Source organism: Rhinoderma darwinii, chromosome 1 (genome assembly GCF_050947455.1).
Source record: "Rhinoderma darwinii isolate aRhiDar2 chromosome 1, aRhiDar2.hap1, whole genome shotgun sequence".
Classification (NCBI taxonomy): domain Eukaryota; kingdom Metazoa; phylum Chordata; class Amphibia; order Anura; family Rhinodermatidae; genus Rhinoderma; species Rhinoderma darwinii.
This window is the reverse complement of record NC_134687.1, coordinates 553,963,689-553,977,949: the sequence shown is the minus strand read 5'-3', so window position 1 is coordinate 553,977,949 and position 14,261 is coordinate 553,963,689.

Genomic DNA, 14,261 nt, shown 5'->3' with positions numbered 1-14,261 from the left:
GTTTTAAATGCAGCGGTCGCTTTTGACCGCAACATTTAATGAGTTAAACTAGCGGGATCACGCTCGAGCGTGATCCTGCTCGTTACTCTGAAGTGTCGGCTGTAACATACAGCCGACACCCACATCGTATGGAGAGGGTTCACTCCGTGAGCCCATTCCATACTTCCCCTACCCGACTATAACGTATGGATACGTCAAATGTCGGGAAGGGGTTAATGCTTCATCATACCAAGACATTTTGGACAAGTGTATTCTTCCAACTTTGTGGGGACCATTTGGGGAAAGCCCTTTTCTGTTCCAGCATGACTGTGCCCCAGTGCACAAAGCAAGGTCCATAAAGACATGGTTGGGTGAGTTTTGGTGTGGAAGAATTTGACTGGCCTTCTCAGAGTCCTAACATCAACCCCATCGAACACCTTTGGGATGAATTAGAACGGAGATTGCAAGTCAGGCGTTCCCGTCAGTGTCTGACCTCACAAATGCTCTTCTGGATGAACGGACAATAATTCCCACAGTCACACTCCAAAATCTTGTAGAAAACCTTATTAGAAGATTGGAAGCTGTTTTAGTTACAAAGGGGGGAACAACTCCATATTAATGCCTATGGATTTAGAATGGGATATTATAAAAGCTTCTGTAAGCGTAATGTGTAGGTGTCCCAATACTTTTGTCTATATAGTGTTTATGTGTGTTTAGTGAACCATAGACTATACCTGATGAAGACCTAAGTCCGAGGTTGAAATGTGTTGCATCTCTTTTAAGCTTTTATTTTCTGTTATTAAAAATGTATCAGCTTATTTTTAAACTGTGATTTCCATGACACGGCAGTGCGAAGATTGTAAGAAGCACAAACGTTTTTCTTTTTTCTCTACAGGGGTGTAACTACGAATTGCTAGGCCCCGTAGAATACTTTTAAATTCCCCAATGCCCCTAGCATTTACGAGCACCATGCAAAAGTTAGGGTAAGGGCACACTTGCTGACCAAGTTACGGTAAATTAAAAAGTACAACTCAAAGCATGGTCTGACAATTGATAATCATTGGACTAATGTGCCCAGAGATTCAGGCCCCAAAATTAATTCAGACCCCAGACCAGACCCCTACATTTACTTTCTGTTCCTTGCTACCGAGTCATCTTCACTTTTGGCTGACACAAGACAGCATCAAGACGTTGTGTGTGCCACTACACACAGGGTCCTTACACTGCAGATGTGTTAGGAGGTTTAAGAAAACGCCGGAGCGTGGAGCAGAAAGTTATATGCCGGCGCCCGGCTACCTTGTGTCCACATGGCCCTATAGCCGTTGCTAAGGTAGTTACACCCCTGGCATTTGCCTTCCCCTGCGGGATGCACATAAGGCACCTGAAAGAATGTGGTTCCTTGGCTGACAGTGGGGTATGCGTTTAGTAGCCATTATTCTGGGCATACACAAGGTAAAATGACCTAAGTGATTGATCAATGATCTCTACCCTACTCCTTGGTGTTGAAGCAGCATAATGTGGTTTTCCCACCATACAAAGGAGATGCTTTTACTAGAATATGCCACCACTATCCTAATGGCAGTGCTCAAACATTATGACATCATCACACCTACTGACGTCATTACATGCAACAGTGCCCTGATATCGTCATAAAAGATGATGTCTCTAAGGTAGTAACATCGCCTCCCATAACATCACGCGCACAGTGCTATTACAGACTGTGGAGACTTAAAGAGGATGCACCACGTGTCCAGCATGAGCCTCCAAGGCTCCTGGGTGCACCACGACTGTCTGGCAGCTGCTGATCTCAGTACTCAATTTATAGGTCCTGCACCCATTGTGATGTTGTTTCCCGTTATGACCCAAGTCTATGATGACATCAAATGTGATGTCACCAACTTTCTAGGGCTTTAAAGAGGACATGTCAGGAGAACCTACATAACCCATTATGACATCAATATCCTTGTTTTGTCATCACATGCACTGGTTTCCTACAAGATCCCCACCTGCCCATCTCCCTGACAAACCTCAAATCCCCCCCATGACATTATCTGCTATGGAGCTTGAACTGAAATCCCATGCACAGACGCGGATGCGTACGGCGCTGTGCCTGGTAAACATTGAAGAGGCCGCGGCGTTCTTCACCGCGGCCCCTCCAGTCAGCTGATCAGCGGAGGGTTTAAAATTAGTACATAACAAAAGGGTTCTGAAAACTTCTTATGCACGTAATTGAACTGTTTAGTTCAGAGCGTGAAGATGCCTTTACAGGCGTCATGAGCTGTTATTGCAACCTCTGCCTGAATGTTTACACCCGAATACTGTCTTGCAATACCAAATGATACTTCCATACAATGCCTAAATAATACCTCCTTACAGTATCCAAATGATACTACCATATATTGCGCACATAACACTGACATATATTTACAACACAATAGTACCATTCAATGCCCAACTAAGGCCAGGATCATATACACAGTTTTGAAGCAGTTTTTGTGGCAGTTTTTTGCTCCAAACACGGAAGTGAACATGAAAGAAAGAAGATGCATACGTAATTTCTTTATACCTTTCCTTCCCTTTGGATCCACTACTGGCTGTGGCCCAAAAATCTGAGCTAAAAACTTCCACAAAAACTGCATCAATATGTCCAAATAATACTGTAATACAATGTCTAAATAGTGAAGGGGTTAGTAGCATAGTCCTTGATGGTCTAGGGCAGTAAAGTGGTTAATGGTAAAGTGCCAGGTGGTTCAGTGCAGTAAGGATGTATTCAGACGTTGCGATCAAGGTGCGGTTTAAACTGCGTAAACAATAATGCATGCGTTTTTACCACAATCTGATGCGTTTTCCATGTGGTTGCTTTCTACGGGTGAAACTGTAATGATGGGGGTAGGGAAACAGACAAGTGAGCCCTAATCTACCCGCCACTCAGTCCCTGCCTACTTGCAACGACCCGCCCTAGGCGACGGGGTACAACTGGGCGGCGGTCCCTACGCTCATTAAGTGCACGACAGACAAACAGACAAGGGTACACAGAAGCTAAGGGAAATGGGGCAGTTGCCCACGGCAACACCGTGAGCAACAAGAGTGGTGAACGAGCCGAGTCAAACCAGGAGTGTACGAGGTACCAAACGCAGAGCAGGAGAGTAGTGAACAAGCCGAGTCAAACCAGGAGTGTACGAGGTACCAAACGCAGAGCAGGAGAGTAGTCAGTAAGCCAGGGTCAATATGAAGCAGGGTCAAATAGTTCAGAAGCTGCAGCAGGGCCAGGAAACCAAACGAGAAGAATCACAAGCAAGGAGGAACAGGAAAGGCAGGTATAGATAGACAGAGGGCGGGAGCTAGCTACGTCTGGCCAGGCTGTGATAGGCTCTCCCACTCCTAAGCCTGCCATGCTGAGTGGTAGAAGATGGAGTCAGTCTCACAGACATAGAAGCAGGTGCAGACTGATTACCTATGGGCGTTGACACAGAAGCTGTGCCTGGCAGATCCTTTACAGAAACATATTTATTTAACATGGTTCACCTGTAAAAACGGAACTGCATAGAAAAACGCATCAAATCACTGTAAAAACGCGTGTTTTTTTTAACCCGTTAGTGACCGGCCCATAGTGTTTCTACATCGGTCACTGACGGGCCTTATTCCGATGCAATAGACTTTTTACGTCGCTGCATCGGAATAAGTAAACAGAGCAGGGAGCTGTCAAATCTCCCTGCTCTCAGATGCCAGAGGTAGCTGAGGGCTGGGGGCGTCCCTGCTCGACCGGGTGAGATTGATATTAGTATCGATCTCACCCGTTTAACCCTTCAGATGCGGTGCACAATATCGTGCACCGCATCTGAGTGGTTTTGGAGAGAGGGAGGGAGCTCCCTCTCATCCCACTGACACCCGGCGATAAGATCGCCGAGTGTCTGTGTCTCCGATGTCAGACAGGGGCCTAATAAAGGCCCCCAGGTCTGCCTGTAATGAATGCCTGCTAGATCATGCCTGTGGCATGACCTAGCAGATGCCTCTCCGTTTTACACGGACAGGCATAATACACTGCAATACAGAAGTATTGCAGTGTATTATAAATCCGATCGGATAATCGCATATTAAAGTCCCCTAGTGGGACTAGTAAAAAAGTTTAAAAAAAAGTTTAATAAAAAGTGAAAAGAAAAAAAAGGGAAAAAAAAAAATTAAAAACTCACTTTTCCCCCCTTACAAACTGCTTTATTATTAACAAACAAAATAAGGTAAAAAAGTTACACATATTTGGTATCGCCGTGTTCGTAACGACCCCGACTATAAAGCTATTACATTATTTAACCCGCACGGTGAACGTCGTCAAAAATAAAATAAAAAAACATGTAAAAATTGCTGTTTTCTTTGAATCCAGCCTTAAAAAAATGTGATAAAAAATGATCAAAAAGACGCATCTACTCCAAAATGGTACCAATAAAAACTACAAGTCGTCCCGCAAAAAAAAAGGCCTCCTACAATTGCATCGGCAAAAAAATAAAAACGTTACGGCTCTTCTAATATGGAGAAACAAAAACAAATAATTTTGAAAAAAAAGTGTTTTCACTGTGTTAGGGCATGACCAGACGTGGCGGAATTGCTCTGGGATTCTGCTGCGGACTTGTTGTGGACTCATTGCGGAATTTTTCCATTGACTTCAATGGAGAGTCAAAATTCCGCAATGAAGTCCGCAGATGTTATGTGTGTTGCGTTGCGTATTGGTTTTACCAACATGACATTTCTTCATTCTGGCTGGACCTATGTATTTCTAGGTCTACAGCCAGAATGAGGACCCATGCACACTAACGTAAAAACGCCCGTAATCACGGGCCGTTATTACAGCACGGGCAGGCCCATAGAAGTCCATGGGGCTCCCGTAATTACGGGTGACTACGTGTGTGCACCCGTAATTACGGGAGTGTTGATAGGCGACGTCAGTAAATAGTCACTGTCCAGGTTGCTGAAAGAGTTAAACTATCGGCAGTAACTGTTTCAGCACCCTGGACAGTGACTACCGATCACAATTTACATGAACCTGTAAAAAAAATAGAAGTTCATACTTACCGAGAACTCCCTGCTTCTTCCTCCAGTCCGGCCTCCCAGGATGACGTTTCAGTCCAAGTGACGGCTGCAGCCAATCACAGGCTGCAGCGGTCACATGGACTTGCGCGTCATCCAGAGAGGTCGGGCTGGATGTCAAGAAAGGGACGCGTCACCAAGACAACGGCCGGGTAAGTATGAATTTCTTTTACTTTTACTAGGGAAAGGGCTGTCCCTTCTCTCTATCCTGCACTGATAGAGAGAAGGGAAGTACTTCACCTCAATACGCAACGCCTAGTCCGCATCAATTTAATGCCCATTTTAGGCAGAGCCGCAACAGAATCTGCAACGCAGATTATGTGCGGCATTGATGCGGACAGTGGCGGAAGACATACGCCACGTCTGGTCATGCCCTAAAAGTAGTAAAACATACAAAAACTATACAGATTTGGTATCGTTGCAATTGCAACAACCCACTGAATAAAGTTATTGTGTTATTTATACCACACAGTAAACGGCGTAAATTTAGGATGCAAAAAAGTGTGGCGAAATTGCTGGTTTTTTTCTATTCCCCCCCAAAAAAAAAGTTAATAAAAGTTAATCAATAAATTCTATGTACCCCAAAATGGTGCTATTAAAAAATACAACTTGTCCCGCAAAAAACAAGACCTTATACAGCTATGTCGACGCAAAAATAAAAAGTGTATAGCTCTTTGAATGAGACGATGGAAAAATGTAAAAAATGGCTTGGTCATTAACGTCTAAAATAGGCTGGTCATTAAGCGGTTTATGCAGTTTCAATTGCACTTTAACCGCAACGTCTGAATACAACATAAAGGTTTATATGCTCTGCTCTCAAGTTGTTCCTGGGGTCCAATGCTTGGAGGCTCCTGGGTCGCTCAGTGGCTCTAGGCCATGCCCTAGTTTACAGAAAGACAAATTGTGACCCTGGGTAGTCAGCAGGTACAATACATATAGTCAATAGAAGGAATGCCTGCAAGCAAACAGAACCCTTTTTCCTGACCACCCAAATGATTAATTATTGAAAATTTAAATTTATTTTCTATTAATAATTTGGGTGGTCAGGAAAAAGGGTTCTGTTTGCTTGCAGGCATGCCCTAGTTTACCACCCCCTAAAACCAGCCCTGCATTTAGACTATCTTACGAGGACAGCTGACTGACATACATAAAAGTAAGTGATGATTTTGTAGCTTCATTGACTTGTAACTTGTCCTTTGTACCACTCCCTTCCTAGTCCACGCTTGTCTCACAGGGGGCTGACAGATTTTTAATTGTGTAGTAAAACTTGTTTTTCATGAAATCACTTTCCGTTTTGTAGGAAAAACCATAATACATGCATGTGTTAGATCTGCTGCAATGAAGTATGTAGTATGTGAATCACAGATGGCTTGTATACAGTAGGTCAGCATCTCAATATAGTTAGCAGATGGAAAACCCTTATGCACAGCCAAGATACATACTGAATAAGCTTGTCATTATGATTATATATTATATATGATTATATATATGTATATTATGATTAGAACATTTTAATGATTTTTTTTTTCCTGATAAATAGTGATCTAAATCCTTGGTATTGCCTGCTTTGTATAATACATTTTCCTTAGAAGGCCCCTCCACTATAAGCTGGTCATAGTGTGTCCTGGAACGTGTCTTCCCATAGTGGGAACCCACAGCAAGTATTCAGTTTCCCTGCAGCACAACCATAGGTAAAATAAGGCTTTAAATAGTTCCAATTGAAATCATTGAGAAATCCATGTAATGCATCGGACACTGTGTAGCTGCGTTCCACTCTGGCTAACAGATGAGACTTCTTAACGAAGCATCCCCGCTTAAATAATTAAGAATTTTATCAGAATTTCATTATTGAGTTTAATGTATAAACAGTATGCAGTAAGCTCCCCCTAGTGGTGACTACAGGCAGCCAGAATTCTATCTTTCAGCTCCATGTCTATGCAGAAAATTTAAGTTCACACGAGGCGGATATGCTGCGTAAAGGTACACAGCATATACGCCCCGGTGGCCGCAGGAAATTCCGGCCGATAAACCGCACCAAATTGTGATGCAGTTTTTCGCCTGGAATGTCCACTGCGGAAAATTGCCAAGAGAATGCTGCAGCCTGTGTGTGATTGGCTGCAGCGGTGGTCACATGCCATTACACGTCATCCCAGGAGTCCGGCCCTCTGATATCATCCAGGCCGGCCTCCTGGGATGACATTACATCCCACGTGACCGCCGCTACAGCCTGTGATTGGCTGCAGTGGTCACATGGGATGAAATCTCATCCACTTCTCTGCTACTGTATTATGCTGTGGATTTTTCGTAACAGTGTGGACTAGCACTTATGGAGATGTAGCTTGCCACGGACAGGCAGCTCTTTTATCCCATTACAGTATCATATATGGCTTACTCTTTATTTTTCTAGTTTTTTAATATGGGTTAATTTATGACCCTGGAAACTTGTATTTTCCATTGGATGTTACAATATTAAATTGCTATATTTCTTAGCTGTTATTATTCCTCACGGATGCATTATTTATTATTATGTATATGCCGCTTTTTGTATGCATTTCCAGTTTATTATATGCATGTGTAGCCCCCCATTTATTTAATTACAGCTGTGTCTGCCATCTCTCTATGTAGCACTTTCTGATATAAAAACAAAAATGATTTTGGCAGCATAGTAGTTGTTTGGAGTGTGCGCTATATGTGTTTATCACCAAATGTTGAATAGCTTCTGTTTCATCGTTTTTGAGAGCACAAGCTCTTGTTGATGTAGACACATGTGGTATATACAAATATTGCACGCCTTGATCTATAATTATGTCATTGTTTTTATGTGTAAGCCTCTACTTGGATGCAAGTTTTAGGTGTAGATGCAATATTTAATGCTTTTTTTTATTTTTTATTCCTATTTGTTACAAAGTTACATGAAGGTGAACATGGCTAGAAACATCACGTTTTGTAGGGTTCGTAGCTGCCTTGTCTTACTAAGGTTACCAAACCTGAAATGCGAATGTATTACGCAGATTGGTGGGATAAACTGGATAATAATCATGAAGCTAAAATTCTCAATGTTAATTAATGTTGAATAAAGATGTAAAATGAATTTTCCATGAAATGTCAACTATAAGCTCTTGAGAGCCTAGGGCTGAGATGGACCTTTATACTGTTTGTTGTGTAGGTCACGCTTGAGAGACTGCTATACATGGTTTGTTATTTTATATTATTATTTTATGTTAATATTTGATATTATAGCTTTGTATTAACTAATTACTGTACAAAAATGAATACTGTTTAACGATTTAAAAGGGCGGTATAATTATTTATGAAATTTCTCTGTTAGATTTCACAAAACATAAACATTTCTCAATTGGAATTATTTTTTGAACAAATGCTCCTGTGTCTAGATATTACTGTTACATACTTGTTATGGCGCCTCCTGGTGTACTTTTGTGTTTTTTTTCAGAACATCCACTTAAAGGGAAAACCCCTTTAACGTGTCCAGTGATGGTGGACACAAATTCCCAGTAGCTCAGTGCCACCTGTATCCTCTTGTACACAGACAGTGGAGTGATTCCTGCTATTGTGCAGGCCAACCAATAAGAATCAGCGCACTAGAAGTGTCTTCTTTTCACCGACACTGGACACATTCAGTGGACACTCGCTGAGTGAATCAAAAGAGCCAGAGGAGGGCATAATAAGTATGCAATAGCAATATGTAGACACAAGAGCATTTTTTTTAATGATTCTAGTTGAGAAATTATTTTGTCTTCCATGATCCAACATAAAAATTTTATATTTATTCATGGCACAGCCCCTCTAGTGGCCAGACAGTTTTTTTATTATCACTATTTATTTTAAGGCCATAAGCACATGGTGTACGTGTAATGGCAGGGGGTAGGGAGACGGACAAGTGAGCCCTAATCTACCCGCCACTCTGTCCCTGCCTACTTGCAACGACCTGCCCTAGGCGACGGGGTACAACTGGGCGGCGATCCCTGCGCTCAGTAAGTGCACGACAAACACGACAAACATACAAAGGAACACAAGCAAGGAAAAGGGGCCGTTGCCCACGGCAACACCGTGAGCAACCAGAGTGGTGAACGAGCCGAGTCAAGCCAGGAGTGTGCGAGGTACAAAATGAAAAGCAGAAGAGTAGTCGGTAAGCCAGGGTCTGTATGGAGCAGGATCAAAAATAGCAGGAGCTGTAGCTGGGCCAGGAAACCACAAGGAAAGAATCACAAGCACCGAGGGACAGGAAGTGCAGGCTTAAATAGACCGAGGGCGGGAGCTAGCTGAGTCTGGCCAGGTTACGATAGGCTCTCCCACTCCTAGCCTGCCAGCCTGAATGGTGGAAGCAGGAGTCAGTCTCAGGGATGTATTCTCAGGTGCTGACTGATTAGTTCTGGGAGTTAACCCCGAAGCTGTGCCTGGCAGATCCTTTACAGTACCCCCCCTTTTATGAGGGGCCACCGGACCCTTTCTAAGTGGACCTGGCTTACTGGGGAAACGCAGGTGGAACCTCCTGACCAATACCCCAGCGTGAACATCCCGGGCGGGTACCCAAGTCCTCTCCTCAGGCCCGTACCCTCTCCAATGGACCAGGTACTGGAGGGAGCCTTGGACCATCTTGCTGTCCAGAATCCTGGCCACCTCGAATTCCACCCCCTCAGGGGTGAGGATGGGAACAGGAGGTCTCCTCGAGGGAGCCAAGGACGGGGAGCAGCGTTTGAGGAGGGAGGCATGAAACACGTCGTGTATCCGAAAAGACGGGGGTAACTCCAGCCGGAAGGAGACAGGATTGAGGACCTCAATGACCTTATACGGCCCAATAAACCGGGGAGCAAACTTCTTGGACGGAACCTTAAGACGCAAGTTCCTAGACGACAACCACACCAGATCCCCGACCATAAACAGGGGGTTATCAGAACGTTTTTTATCAGCCTGAGTTTTTTGTACGCTCTGGGACACCTCTAGGTTTTTCTGAACCTGGGCCCAGACTGTGCACAGTTCCCGATGAACGACCTCTACCTCGGGATTGTTGGAACTACCAGGTGAAACGGAGGAGAACCGTGGATTAAACCCAAAATTACAAAAAAAAGGAGAGACCCCTGACGAGTTACTGACCCGGTTATTAAGGGAAAATTCGGCAAGGGGAATGAAAGAGACCCAATCAAATTGACAGTCAGAGACAAAACACCTTAAGTATTGTTCTAGAGATTGATTAGTCCTCTCCGTTTGGCCATTGGTTTCAGGATGGAAGGCAGAGGAGAAGGACAGATCAATCCCCAACTTCATACAGAAGGCTCTCCAAAACAATGAAACAAATTGTACCCCTCTGTCCGAAACAATATTGACAGGGACCCCATGGAGACTCAGGATGTGTTTGACAAACAAGGTAGCTAACGTCTTAGCATTGGGTAGTTTCTTGAGGGGCACAAAGTGGCACATCTTACTGAAGCGGTCCACCACCACCCACACCACCGACTTGCCTTGGGATGGAGGCAAATCGGTGATAAAATCCATGGAGATATGTGTCCAAGGTCTCTGGGGAATGGGCAACGAACGCAGTAAGCCCGCTGGTCGGGACCTGGGAGTCTTGGACCTAGCACAAACCTCACAAGCGGCGACGTAGGCCTTAACGTCTTTAGGCAACCCAGGCCACCAATAATTTCTGGAAATTAGGTGTTTGGTACCCAGGATGCCTGGATGGCCAGATAGTGCGGAGTCATGATTTTCCCTAAGTACCCTTAGCCGGAATTGCAGGGGAACAAACATCTTATTCTCAGGAAGGTTCCCGGGAGCTGCACCTTGATCAGCAGCAATATCAGAGACTAAATCAGAATCGATCGAGGAAATGATTATACCTGGAGGCAAAATACAAGCAGGATCTTCCTCCGAAGGAGGGCTGGCCATGAAGCTACGCGACAGTGCATCAGCCTTAATATTTTTAGACCCAGCCCTATAGGTAACCAAAAAATTGAATCTGGTAAAAAATAACGCCCATCGAGCTTGTCTCGGGTTTAGCCTCCGGGCAGATTCTAGGAAAACCAGATTCTTGTGGTCGGTAAGGACCGTTACCTGGTGCCTAGCCCCCTCCAGGAAGTGGCGCCACTCTTCAAATGCCCATTTAATAGCTAAGAGTTCGCGGTTGCCAATATCATAGTTACTTTCAGTTGGCAAAAACTTCCTGGAGAAGTAGGCACAGGGGCGGAGATGGGTGAGGGACCTGGTACCCTGGGACAAGACAGCCCCCACTCCCACCTCAGATGCGTCAACTTCCACGATAAATGGCTCCATTTGGTTGGGCTGAACCAGCACCGGGGCCGAGACAAAGCACTTCTTAAGGACCTCAAAAGCCTGGACAGCCTCAGGAGGCCAGTGGAGGAGATCAGCACCTTTGCGAGTGAGGTCCGTAAGGGGCTTAGCGATGACCGAGAAGTTAGCAATAAATCTCCTGTAATAATTAGCGAACCCCAAAAAACACTGTAACGCCTTCAGGGAGGCAGGTTGGACCCATTCCGCCACAGCCTGAACCTTGGCGGGGTCCATGCGGAATTCATGAGGAGTGAGGATTTGACCCAAAAATGGAATCTCCTGTACCCCAAACACACATTTTTCGGTTTCGGCAAACAGTTTGTTTTCCCGAAGGACCTGGAGCACCTTCCTGACATGCTCAATGTGGGAGGACCAGTCCTTGGAAAACACCAGTATGTCATCAAGGTACACTACCAGAAAAATCCAGAGGTAATTTCTCAAAATCTCATTTATGAAATTCTGGAAGACCGCAGGGGCATTACACAACCCAAAGGGCATGACGAGGTATTCAAAATGGCCTTCGGGCGTGTTAAACGCAGTCTTCCACTCATCCCCCTCTTTGATGCGAATAAGGTTATACGCCCCCCGTAGATCCAATTTAGAAAACCATTGGGCCCCCTGAACCTGATTAAAGAGATCAGGAATCAAAGGAAGGGGATACTGGTTCCTTACCGTGACCTTATTCAGGCTACGGTAGTCAATGCATGGCCTAAGACCACCATCCTTCTTCCCCACGAAGAAGAAGCCAGAACCTACCGGAGAAGAAGAGGGACGAATGTAACCCTTGGCCAGGGATTCCTGGATATACACTCTCATAGCTTTACGTTCGGGACAAGAAAGATTAAATATCCTACCCTTAGGAAGCTTAGCTCCTGGTACCAATTCGATAGCGCAATCGTATTCTCTATGAGGAGGTAACTCTTCGGAGGCCTCCCTAGAGAAAACATCAGCGAAGTCCTGAACAAACTCGGGTAGCGTATTCGCCTCCTTAGGGGGAGAAATAGAATTAACAGAAAAACATGACGTACAACATTCATTACCCCATTTGGTTAGCTCCCCAGTATTCCAGTCAAACGTGGGATTATGCAACTGCAACTAGGGAAGACCTAGAACCAAATCGTACGATAATCCCTGCATCAACAGTACAGAGCATTGCTCCAAATGCATGGAGCCAACAAGGAGTTCAAAAACAGGGGTATGCTGTGTAAAATAACCATTAGCAAGAGGAGTGGAGTCGATACCCACTACCGGGACAGGTTTAGGCAAATCAATCAGAGGCATAGCAAGGGACATAGCAAATTCCACAGACATGATATTAGTAGAGGACCCTGAATCCACGAAGGCACTGCCGGTAGCAGACCTACCACCAAAAGAGACCTGAAAGGGAAGCAAGATCTTAGTACGTTTCATATTTACGGGAAATACCTGTGCGCCCAAGTGACCTCCCCGATGATCACTTAGACGCGGAAGTTCTCTGGGTGCAATCTTACGCTTAGGACAGTTGTTCACTTGATGCTTTTCGTCCCCACAGTAGAAGCAGAGACCATTCTTCCTGCGGAATTCTCTACGTTGGGGGGACACGGAGGCCCCGAGTTGCATAGGTATCTCTGAATCTTTCGGGGAGGAACGAAGCAACGGAGCTTCGGGAGGCATCATGGGGGAGTCGGAGGAGAAAACACATAAACGTTCACGTTGTCGTTCCCTGAGACGTCGGTCAAGTCGTACCGCTAAAGCCATAACCTGGTCTAGGGAGTCAGAAGAGGGATAGCTAACTAGCAGGTCTTTCAGGGCATTTGACAGACCCAACCTAAACTGGCACCTTAAGGCAGGGTCATTCCACCGAGAAGCTACGCACGACTTCCGAAAGTCAGAGCAATACTCCTCAACAGGTCTCTTACCCTGACTTAAGGTCACCAGCTGACTCTCGGCAAAGGCAGTCCTGTCAGTCTCGTCATAAATAAGTCCGAGAGCAGAAAATAAACAATCAACGGAGGAAACTTCAGGGGCGTCAGGAGCCAAGGAGAAGGCCCACTCTTGGGGCCCTTCCTGGAGCCGGGACATAATTATACCCACCCGCTGGCTCTCAGAACCTGAGGAATGAGGCTTTAAACGAAAGTAAAGCCTACAACTCTCCCGAAAGGAGAAAAAAGACCTCCGGTCCCCTGAGAACCGGTCGGGCAACTTGAGGTGGGGTTCAAGTGGTGCGGTGAGGGGAACTACCAGTGTAGCATCAGGCTGGTTGACCCTCTGAGCCAGGGCCTGGACCTGTAGGGAGAGACCCTGCATTTGCTGAGCCAGGGTCTCACGGGGGTCCATAGTGGTGTCAGGGACCAGGGGTAGACTAGGTATGGGCTTGTGATTATGTAATGGCAGGGGGTAGGGAGACGGACAAGTGAGCCCTAATCTACCCGCCACTCTGTCCCTGCCTACTTGCAACGACCCGCCCTAGGCGACGGGGTACAACCGGGCGGCGGTCCCTGCGCTCAGTAAGTGCACGACAAACACGACAAACATACAAAGGAACACAAGCAAGGAAAAGGGGCCGTTGCCCACGGCAACACCGTGAGCAACCAGAGTGGTGAACGAGCTGAGTCAAGCCAGGAGTGTGCGAGGTACAAAACGAAAAGCAGAAGAGTAGTCGGTAAGCCAGGGTCTGTATGGAGCAGGATCAAAATAGCAGGAGCTGTAGCTGGGCCAGGAAACCACAAGGAAAGAATCACAAGCACCGAGGGACAGGAAGTGCAGGCTTAAATAGACCGAGGGCGGGAGCTAGCTGAGTCTGGCCAGGTTACGATAGGCTCTCCCACTCCTAAGCCTGCCAGCCTGAATGGTGGAAGCAGGAGTCAGTCTCAGGGATGTATTCTCAGGTGCTGACTGATTAGTTCTGGGAGTTAACCCCG